The following is a 10,840-nucleotide window of genomic DNA, read 5'->3' on the forward strand; positions in this document are numbered from 1 at the left end:
GCCCTCAGCTCTGAGCTGGGGTGGTAAGAAGAAAGCAGTGGTGGTGTCCAGCCTGGACCCCATTCCCCAGAATATCCCCACGAGGGGAACAGAGACTGGGCTCTGCTCTTCTCCCTTCTCCACCTGAGACCAACAGTCCTGGGCAATTTGGTGTTGCCATGACAACCACACACTTTCGTCTTCCTTTCTTAGTTGATTGAATCTGAGTTGCAGATTAAGTCCTGGTATGTTATCCATTTAGAAGGCATGTGGCCAGTTGCAGAGATCTATGCCCAGTGCCTCTGACACCCACCCCTTTTTTCCTGATGGCCAAGGCTGGGGAAATGAGTCCTGCTCCAGACCCTGGGCCCCTGGGGTGGTCCTGGATCAGTGGTAGAGAACCCTGCTGGTCTGGCCTCTCACCTGTAGGAACATGTGATGACACAGGTGTGCAGCCTCAGGGATGGTGGTTGTCAGAGGCCCAGATGATGCACAAGCCTCTTTGGTGTGAGGTACAGGGGATTGCAGCAAGACCTCTGGACTCAGGAGGCTCTCTGTCCCCTTCAGGGGTGTGTGTGCTGCCTTTAGGGACTCAGATGGCCATGGCTGTGAGTTGCCTGTATGTGAATAACTGGATGACCAGGTCCCTAGGTCCTGGGGCCCTTGATCCCTCAGAAGCACCATAACCTCCATGCTTTCCCCAGAGCTGAGCTTAGCCAACTCTGACCAGCAAAGGAAAGGAGTCATTGCTAGTGCAGAGAGTGGGGGCTGGAGTCAGAGTTCAGAGCCCTCCAGTGAAGGAGACCTGGGGCGGTGGGAGAGTGGCCTGCCTGTGATGAGGAGGTGTTGGTGGCACCGAGAGGCATGTGTCAGCCTGGCAGTTGGGTGCAGGCTGGTTTAAGGGGAGGTCACCATGGGTGGAAGGAGAAAGGTGTGGACTTGTGGCCCAGCTTGTTCTCAGATCTGCCCCAGAGAGGGATGGACATGGCATTGTGGAAACTCACCACAAAGGGTCACTCAAGATGAAGAGGGAGACCTGCCTCTGCCCTCTGCTGTTAGGGCTGAAGCCTCTACACCACGTGCAATCCTGCTGAGGGTGAGAGCCGCCTCCAGGTCCTGTTGACATGGTCGCTACCCCACTGCCGCATCCTCAGGCAAGGGGGTAGTAGCTTGGCCATAACTGCATCTCCTGGGCTAGGCCACATCTCTGCCCCCATCCTACCACCTCTGTGATGTTGGGCCAAGTTCCTTAATTCTCTGAGCCTTTTCCCTCTGGGGATGGGAAGGGCCCACAGGTGGGTTGGTGAGAATCTCCAGGGAAAACACAGAATCCAAGATACCTGCTGAGGTTAGTCATGTTGAGAAGAGCTTTATGGTGCTTGCTCAGAGTTTATGATTTTGTAGGGGAGAGCATAAGGTATTTTTTTATAGCAAAGAAAATAATGAGATCATTAGTAGCTTGAGGAAAAACAATGGATTGTAGTAGAAAGGAAATAGGATACTACCTGGTTCAGCAGAGAACAATGTTTCTATAGTTTTAAATATGTAAATGCTGAATATCAATTTACCCCCAAATCAAAATATTGAAAGGAAGGAGATGGAAGTGTGCTGAGAGGTGGTAGCCAAGCTCGTTTTCCATACTAGGAGGTCAGTATTCTAAGGGGGAAAAAAATCAAGAAATAGCAATATTAGCAAATTATTTAGAAATATGAAGGGGAAATGGAAGAGTTGACCAACAGAACTAAAATGATGGGCCAAGGAGAGGGAAGCTTGGGGGAGGGGCAGAACCTGCCATTTTGGGTTATCAGCCTTGTAGTATTATTGTTCAACTGTTAAATCTATGTATGTGTGTTCTTTTGATCAAAAAGAAAACTGAAGAGAAAAATAGTGTTTAGACAGAGAGCAGGCTGTGGCTGGAGAGGTGGAGTAACTTGCCAGGCTGGCAGAATCAGGAGACAGCACAGCACAGGGATCCATGCTGGGGTTTGTGGCCAAGGGCTTGGAGTGACTTTGTCAACACCATGGATGTCACCTATGGGCATCACCTATGGGCCAGCAGCTCACCAAATGCCCACAAAGGCTGCATGAGTATAATAGGCTCATGCACTCCATGCCTCTAGGCAAGGAAACCAGGCCAAGAGCTATTTCCCCCAGGAGGCCACGTCAGCCCAAGGGACGAAAGGGAGCAGTGGGTGGAGATGCCAGTCTGGGATTGTTTCACTTCCTTTCTGTTTACTGGTAGCCTTAATTCCCAAGTTCCCCATTCAGCTAGGCTGATTAGTCAGATTCTCCAGGGGGAGGGCTGGGGCATCAATGACGTTCTGGAAACTTCTTGGGAAGCAGTTCCTATGGAGACGCTCTCAGCACCGAGCCTGGTGCATCCTTCTTCCTGCAGCCAAGGAGGTGGTGGAGCCTGGAGGGCTGAGTCCTCATTGCTGGCTTGTGTTCACGGAGATACCAAGGTCCACTGTTCCTCCAGGACCTTCCCGGCCTCTAAAGTGGGAAAGGCAGTCAGTTGAATGACCCAGTGACAGACTGCCATGATCTTGTAGTTAGCACTGACCATTGCCTGGGTGCCTGGCATTGTGCAAAGAGGCCCTTACAGTCATGGAAAGCACATGAAAGGAGGGGTTCAGGCCACTGGCAAGTAGGTCCTGGCTGTGGGCTCCAGGCTGGCTGGTCCTTAACTCAGTGTGACTTGGGCAGGTTTCCTTCCCTCCCAGGCTCCCTCTGGGCCTCTGGGAGAGGAAGGTCCCCGCTCTGATACAGCAAGAGTGCTCTCATGCTTCGCTGACGGGCTGAATGCAGGAGAGGTCTCTCTGTCAGGATATCCTCTACCACACAGTTTACAATGTAGTGAAAACCGGGGATAATTGGGACTTTATTTATTTAAAATTTTTTTTCTTCATGCTGCATAGCACCGGAACTATGTCTAGTCACTTATGATGGAGCATGATAATGTGAGAAAAAAGAATGTATACATGTATGTGTAAGTGGGTCACCTTGCTGTACAGTAGAAAGTTCACAGAACACTGTTAAAAGAAAGAAAGAAAGAAAGAAAGAAAGAAAGAAAGAAAGAAAGAAAGAAAGAAAGAAAGAAAGAAAGAAAGAAAGAAAGATCTAGGAGTTCCCGTCGTGGCGCAGTGGTTAACGAATCCGACTAGGAACCATGAGGTTGCGGGTTCGGTCCCTGCCCTCGCTCAGTGGGTTAACAATCCGGCGTTGCCGTGAGCTGTGGTGTAGGTTGCAGACGCGGCTCGGATCCTGCGTTGCTGTGGCTCTGGCGTAGGCCGGTGGCTACAGCTCCGATTCAACCCCTAGCCTGGGAACCTCCATATGCCGCGGGAGCGGCCCAAGAAATAGCAACAACAATAACAACAACAAAAAGACAAAAGACAAAAAAAAAAAAAAAAGAAAGAAAGAAAGAAAGAGTTGAATGAACTGCAGGGAGAAGCAAAAAAAAAAAAAAAAAAAATTTTTTTTTTTTTTCTTTTTTAGGGCTGCACCCAGGGCACATGGAAATTCTCAGGCTAGGGGTCGAATCGGAACTACAGCTGCCAGCCTGCACCACAGCCACAACCATGCCAGATTTGAGCCGTGTCTGTGACCTACACCACAGCTCTCGGCAATGCTGGATACTTAACCCACTGAGCGGGGCCAGGGATCAAACCTGCGTCCTGGATACTAGTCAGGTTCTTAAGCTGCTGAGCCACAATGGGAACTCAGACAACTGGGACTTTTACATGGTAGATCTCAATAGTAAAAAAGACCAGTGTAGAGGGTAGTATAAAGCATGGCAAGGTGCGGGCAACACAAGCAAAGTAAGAAGAGACCATGGATGGGATGGGGAGTTTCTAAGTGTCTACATGGCTTTGGCTGCACCAGGAAACTATAATTTACAGCTTATAAGTTAACAAAAGAAATACCTAAAATACATAAAGCTATTGGAGATAAGGAAGAGCAATACACGGAGATATTTCAGACTGATGACTTCTGCTCCGGTCTAGCTCCCCTGCCCCAGCCTTGGACCGCGCAGGCCTTCCAGCTCTCCCACTCTTCCCTGAGCCCCAAAGAGTGCTGCAGGGTGACTTTTCCTTGGTCCCCAGCATGGTCCTGGAGCAACATCGAGTAAGGATCAGAACTTTCTATAGATGGAGAAGAGGATCTTAGGAAGATACTGAGGCAGGGCTGGAATTAGAACACGATTCTCAGGCTCTCTGGCTCTGTTGATTATCTGGAATAACAGTGGGTTCCCTGGGCCAAAACATCATCTCCCAAGCTGTGCAGGCAACCAGAGCCCTTGCTGAGGGGGAGGAGTGGCCCACAGAGGCTGATGGGGTTGGGTAGGCCTGGAGCAATAGGCCATGAGGATCAGAACCAGGTATGCCCAGGTAGGAGCAGCAGGAGGAAGGCCTGATGGACCCACATGGCTCAGATATGACCCAGATACGACCCAGATACCAAAGGTCAAGGGCCTTATGCCTTCCTCAAGGATCAGCGCTAGGCCCAGAGGTGTCTGGTGTCTCCTTGCTTTCTGTGAGACCTAACTGTGGGCAGAATACACCTCCCCTTTCTTTTCTTTTTGACTGCCCTGCAGCATATGGAGTTCCCACGCCAGGGATCAGATCCAAGCCACAGCTGTGACCTACACGACAGCTACAGCAATAGCTGATATCATTTAACCCATTGTGCCAGGCTGGGAATTGAACCTGCATCCCAGTGCTGCAGAGATGCTACTGATTGCACCACAGTGGGAACTCCATACCTCCCTTTTTAGGAAAATCCCACCTTAACAGTAGCACTCAACATGGCACCCTCTGGGTACCCTAGGTTCTGGCCTTTCTCTTCCTCCCAGCTACTTCTGGAAGGGCAAAGCCAGCTGGTCTGAGCCTGGCATCCTTCATCCCAATCCAGAGAAGGAAACGTAACAAATGAGATCAGAATTTATAGAGATTCATCTGAGAGGCTGATAGCAGAGACAATGGTTTTTTATTGTCTTTTAGGGTGAGGAGGAAGAACTCTAGAAGTTTCAGATCAGCCGTGATGAATGGGTTCAAGGTGAGGATACTGACAAACTGGAGAATGAGGCTCTATGGGGGTGTGGGAGTGTCCTCATGGCCACCGTTGCCCTAGCCTAAACTTGAGGCCAGAAGAGCCAGTACCAGTGGCCACCTACTCGCATGGCAGGATCAGCTCAGACCTTTCTGTTTTCCTCAGAAGCTGCTGACAGCGGCTGGTCCTCCTTGGACAATGCCACATCCTCTTCCACAACCAGGGGACTTTTTTCTTTCTGCTTTAGTCTAAGGCTGCAGGGAAATCTAAACTAAGAGTGACGGCAATTTCTGAAATTGCTGAAAACCATTTAAAAGCCTCGGAAGCATCCTCTCTTGTTCTGGGCGGCTGCTCTGGTTGAGCCTGAAAGAGGGCATTTGCTGGCCGCTCGTGGCTCTCCCTGGAAGCTGTGGCTTTGCTTCCCTGGCTCGGCTGCTGGAGTTTGCCAAAAGTGAGAGGGCCCGAGCACTCTCCTTGCCCATGTCCTCACCTTCTAAGCTCCTTTGGACAAGCTGGGCTGAAAAGGAGCTTTTGTTTCCCCTTTACCTGTAACAGTGCCATCAAGGAAAAGGGAAAGAAATGGTTCCATTGAAGGAGAAAAGGCTCAATCACATGCGGGTCTGTGGACTGGGGTTAGGTTGGGAAGAGAGAGCAAACTGGGCTGAAACGAACATTCCTAGGGGCCATGGTTTATCTCTGGCAGATTTATAATTCCACTCACAGAGCAAACGCTGGTCTGGTGTGAGGCACCCCTGCTCAGTGCCCCTGTATTCTCTCATGAATTCCTTGCCACACCCTATGACACAAGTGCTCTTATGCCCATTTTTTAGATGAGTAAACTGAGGTTCAAAGGGACTAACCCCCTTGCTCAAGGCCACACCATTTGAGGCAGGGCTGCATCTGCCTCCATAGACCCTCTCTGGAACCCCCACTGCAACCTGCCCTCCTAATTCTCAAGGGAGAAGGAAAACAGAGCTGTTGGAAGGAAAGGAAAGGAGCGTGATGGGGACAGGGCCCAGTGGGCGAGGGGGTGAGAGGTGTGAGGTTGGAGGCTCCATAGAAGGTGGCACTGGACTCCCAAGAGCACCCTCAGAGCCAGACCAGGCAGAAGCCAAGGAAAAGGGATGGGCCCTGTGTTTACCAATGCCATGGGTTCTGGGTTTAGTGCCCTCTTTGAGTGACAGGGCTAAAGAAAAGTGGTTAAATCTCTAGTATTTGTAATGTTTTCACTTCTCGCTCCTTTGCCAGCCCAGCCATAAACAGCCCTGATGGGGTCAGTGTGGGTGAGGGTGGGGCTAGGTGAGCCTTGGCTAGGGAGGCAGGGGGATGGATAGCATTGGGAGAGCTCTGGTCCAGGATGAGGAGCAGAAGGGAAAGTGGGCAAGGAGGCAGGTATACAGGATGTGTAGGAAGCCTTGCTATGGGTTGTGTTTTCTGAGGCTTTCAGGGCTGCATTTGCCTGTCCTACCTCTGCTCCTCTTCCATCCTTCCTGGGCCATGCAAGATGGGCTAGTGACATATGAGGAAACCAAGGCACAGAGAACAAGATCTCCTGCCCATGGTCACGAAGTGCTGCAGTGGCCAAAGTTAGCCACCTTCCCACTCCTTAGTGGTGTCACCAAGAATTTTTCATTGTAATGCAACATAATTTTTGGCCAGATTTATTTCTCCCAAATATTTCTATTTGTGCTAATGCCTGTGCTAAACAATTACCTTAAATTCTCTAAGATGAGATAAAGACTAAGGCAGGGGAGGAATTTGTGAGAAAAAGTCACATAAGGTCAGGGAGAGGCCTAAAACATTCAAATCCTGTGGATTTCAAACTAGTATTTTTTTTTTTTTTAAAGAATCCTTCTTTCAAGCAAACTTTTTTTTTTCTTTCTTTTTTTTTTTGCTTTTTAGGGTTGCACCTGTGGCATATGGAGGTTCCCAGACTAGGGGTCCAATCGGAGCTACAGCTGCCAGCCTAGGCCACAGCCACAGCAATGCAGGATTCAAGCCATGTCTGCAACCTACACCATAGCTCACAGCAATGCCAGATCCTTAACCTACAGAGCAAGGACAGGGATTGAACCCGCAACCTCATGGTTCCTAGTCGGATTCATTTCTGCTGCACCACGACAGGAACTTCTAAGCAAACTCTTAAACTAACTGTCAATTTTCTTTTCTTTCTTTTGTCTTTTTAAGGCCACACCCATGGCATATGGAAGTTCCCAGGCTAGGGTTTGAATTGGAGTTACAGCTACCAGCCTATGCCACAGCCACAGCAATGTGTGATCCAAGCCATGTTTTCAACCTATACCACAGCTCATAGCAACGCCAGATCCTTAACCCACTGAGGAAGGCCAGGTATTGAACCCACATCCTCATGGATAATAGGCAGGTTCATTACTGTTGAGCCATATTGGGAACTCCACCCCCAATTTTCAAGACAGATAAGAAGGGTACTGCAGTAGGAGTTGGATGGCTCCTTCAAGTCCTTAGGCTCAGTGTTTACAGCACAAATCAAATTTGGCCCCTTGATAACAGAGGAACGGAGTCCAGAGGTAGGTGGCACCTGCATGCGCGCAGTGTGCCACACCTGGTAGAGGGAGACTTGATCAAGATCACCCAGTGAGGTAGAAAGGGGCATCCAGGCTGGGGTGTATGCATGTATGCAACACCATGGGCCGCTTAGAAGGCAAACCCTGCTTGTGTATCTCAGAAGGCAGATGTGGACACGAGAGGATTTCCCCAGTGGTAGTGCAGATGGAAAGAACGCTGCAGGAAGGACAAGGCTGGGGTCCTTCCCCCCCAGAGCATGGCTTGGCCCCGTGGTGGCAGGTTTGCTGCAGGAGAGCTAAGAGGAGACAAGGACAGGCAGCCAGTGTGCTTGGGCATCATGCCATCAGCCCTGCATGATGTCACTCTCCAGTTACGAAAGAGAAAAAAAAAAAAAAATGCAAGTAGCTCTGTCCTTTCTATTGACCCCGACAGCCTGACATCTGCACACCTGCAAGAGCATTTTCTCGTCATGGAAGAGACACCACTTAGGGATCTCACAAGCCACAAGAGGAAGAAAGGAATCTTCGGCTCTAGCTCAGGAACATAAAAATGCACTGTACTAGTCTGGTTTGTTCATAAAATTGTTGTGTTGAGGCCCTAGGGGAAACAAAAAGGAAAGCTATTTCAGCAACATTCCCTAATTTGGTTGGGATTATGTGTGGAGGAAACATTCCTGTTTTCCTCATGGCTACAGTGTTTGGGTTCTCCTGGGTCTTCGTGCTTCTCCCTGCTTGGCTGTGCCAGGCCTCTGATGGCGGCCAGACGAGAGTGCGCCTTGAGAACAGGGAGGCTGGAGCTAGCCAACGCTGGGGTTCGCAAGGTGCACCTATTGAAAGGACCGAGCTCCTGTGTCACTCAGAGTCATCTTATAACACCCTTCTGAAAGACACCCTGATGCTGGTTCCCCTGGTGTCACCTTTTGTAATTTTCAATAGGAAGTGCCAAGAAGTGAGTGAGGAGCCACAGTGAGTCATGCTTTCATTTCAGACCCCCTTCTCTCCTGCCGACACGGCTGCGTGGAAGCCGCACACTATTAGTTCCACATAATTGAAAAGTGTGTCAGGATCTCTCAGACAGGAACCCGAAACATGCTGCTCAGTTGTCACCTCCAACGTGACTAATGTGGTTGTGTCTTAATTAGTCACTGCTCGCTGTGCTGACAGCATCAGAGCCCTGTTCCAAGGCCCCAGTTTGTGGTGCAGATGAGAGTAAATGACCAAGAGCTGCCAGATTTCCAGGTCCCTTTCCCACTGAGTGCTCTGAGCCCTGGTGGCTTCTGCCAAATGCATTGGTCAGACCAGGACAACATGGTTACAGTAAAGTCAACAGGGTCGTAACTTTGGGACACATCTGGGAGCAAGGGAGGTAATGAGACAAGTAAATGGTGGACCAGAACATTCTTTCATGAGTCAGCTGTTACATCAGAGGCCATCATGCAGCCCCTCCAGAGCTGAAGGGACAACTGTGGATGAACCATACCACCCTGGCCAGCCCCTGCCAAGTGAGAGCTGACTGAACTGGGTGCTTACCTGCCCTGAGGGTGGCCCATCCACTGGCTCACTTATGACCCATGACCCACAGTAGCTGCCCTTTGAAGATAACCTGTGCCGGGTCCATTTCTCCTCAGGGGCTCTGCTTTAGAACAGAGCTTAAAGCAGAGAGGGAAGAAGATAAAGGTGGTGAAAGAGATGATTTCATCAATGTGAGAAGCTGGACCTCTACCCTGAGAGCAGCATTTGGTTCTGGGACTCCTTCTCTCATGCCCACCAGCCTGACTGCCCACCGCCTGGGCCCCATTGTGAAGCCAGGAGGAGCTGCCCGGAGCGCCCGGCACTTGCCAGCCTCACGGGGCAGCACCCCCTTTGGCTTCTCAAGCCCCCAAGGCCCTTTGTTCACTCACCTCAAGGCACAGCATCCAGGGCACTCCAACTCTTTAGGAACCTACAGAAATGACTGAGAAGGAAACAAATTGACTGGCTCCAAAACAGTAAGCTTTAAAACTGATGTTTGAATGTCTACAGAGCCTAACACCATGCCGATTAGCCAACCACAGCTCTTACATACTTCCACACTTGCTATGTTCAGTGTGAGACACAGTGCACTGTGATCAGGTTGACAAGCTGTGGGGAGGGGTCTCTATGCATATGATGCAGCCTGGACAGAGCTCTGGATGCACCTACTCTGGTGAGCACCCAGTTTGTGTGGGAAAGATCTGACTCCCTACTGCTCACCTTACGCACTTTCCCACTGAACCACACTGCCCCAGAAGGATGGAATAGCGAACAGGCCAGGAGCTGACTGCACTTTGGGATGGGGCACCCCACAACTTCTGCTAATTAATCTGGAGGATAATTAAAGAGTATTTATAATATTTCCATCATTAGGCCCCTAAAGGAGCCCATTTTCCCAAATTCAATCTGATACACCCAGATGGTTCTGGTTAAGAAGGAATGACACAGGAGTTCCTGTTGTGGCGCAGTGGTTAACGAATCTGACTAGGAACCATGAGGTTGCGGGTTCGGTCCCTGCCCTTGCTCAGTGGGTTAATGATCTGGCGTTGCCGTGAGCTGTGGTGTAGGTTGCAGACGCGGCTCGGATCCCGTGTTGCTGTGGCTCTGGCGTAGGCCGGTGGCTACAGCTCTGATTCGACCCCTAGCCTGGGAACCTCCATATGCTGCGGGAGCGGCCCAAGAAATAGCAACAACAACAACAACAACAAAGACAAAAAAAAAAAAAAAAAAAAAAAAAGACCAAAAAAAAAGAAGGAATGACACAGAGTACAGGGTCTGACTCGGCCATGGAAATTGGGGTTGGGTCAATGACACATATTAGGGATGTTTCTTTCCCTCCCACAGACTCTTCAAATAAAACATCCTTGCTACCCTTGAAAGGTATTTAACAGATGAAATATTTTGAACATGGAGAGATAATTCACTCAGGTACAGTAAATAACAGTAAAACAAACCATTTTCCACCCGCATGTGATTGGCTCAGGAGTCTTATTTCCATATTAAACAGATGAAGCAAGCACCTGATTAAGATATAAAGATGCAGGGGTGCCCTGCACTCCCTAAAAACCACACATCTAAAATCATGTGCTTGCCCCTCCCTGCCCTGATATTAGTCCTGACCTGCCAAAGAATGGCTGCTTATTTTAAAAACACGATCAAGACAAGGACAGGTGGGACAGAGAAGGCAGGAGAGAGAAAAGTGCTATCAACAATGGGAAATACTGCTTCAGGTGAAAGGAAAGAGCAACGAATGA

The 10,840-nt window shown here is 49.7% G+C and overlaps 1 protein-coding gene across 9 annotated transcripts in view; it reads right to left on the reverse strand.

Annotated features, from left to right (window-relative positions):
• Window positions 1–1,323: 1,323 nt before the first annotated feature.
• The window catches only part of RFT1 (RFT1 homolog), a 60,781-nt gene continuing 51,264 nt past the window's right edge, over window positions 1,324–10,840 (reverse strand). For 5 of the 9 annotated variants that reach the window (XR_014823237.1, XR_002337566.2, XR_014823242.1 and 2 more), the window contains one exon: window positions 1,324–2,472. The gene's annotated coding sequence lies outside the window, so the exon portion shown is untranslated. Of the gene's footprint in view, window positions 2,473–7,189; window positions 9,529–10,840 lie in introns of those variants that run through there. The other 4 variants (XR_014823239.1, XR_014823222.1, XR_014823243.1 and 1 more) reach the window with 2 other exon arrangements.

This window comes from Sus scrofa, chromosome 13, assembly GCF_054392235.1.
Source record: "Sus scrofa isolate SSC_HxYL_T2T_F1_AM1 chromosome 13, Sscrofa_HxYL_maternal_Yorkshire_Landrace_v2.0, whole genome shotgun sequence".
Lineage (NCBI taxonomy): Eukaryota > Metazoa > Chordata > Mammalia > Artiodactyla > Suidae > Sus > Sus scrofa.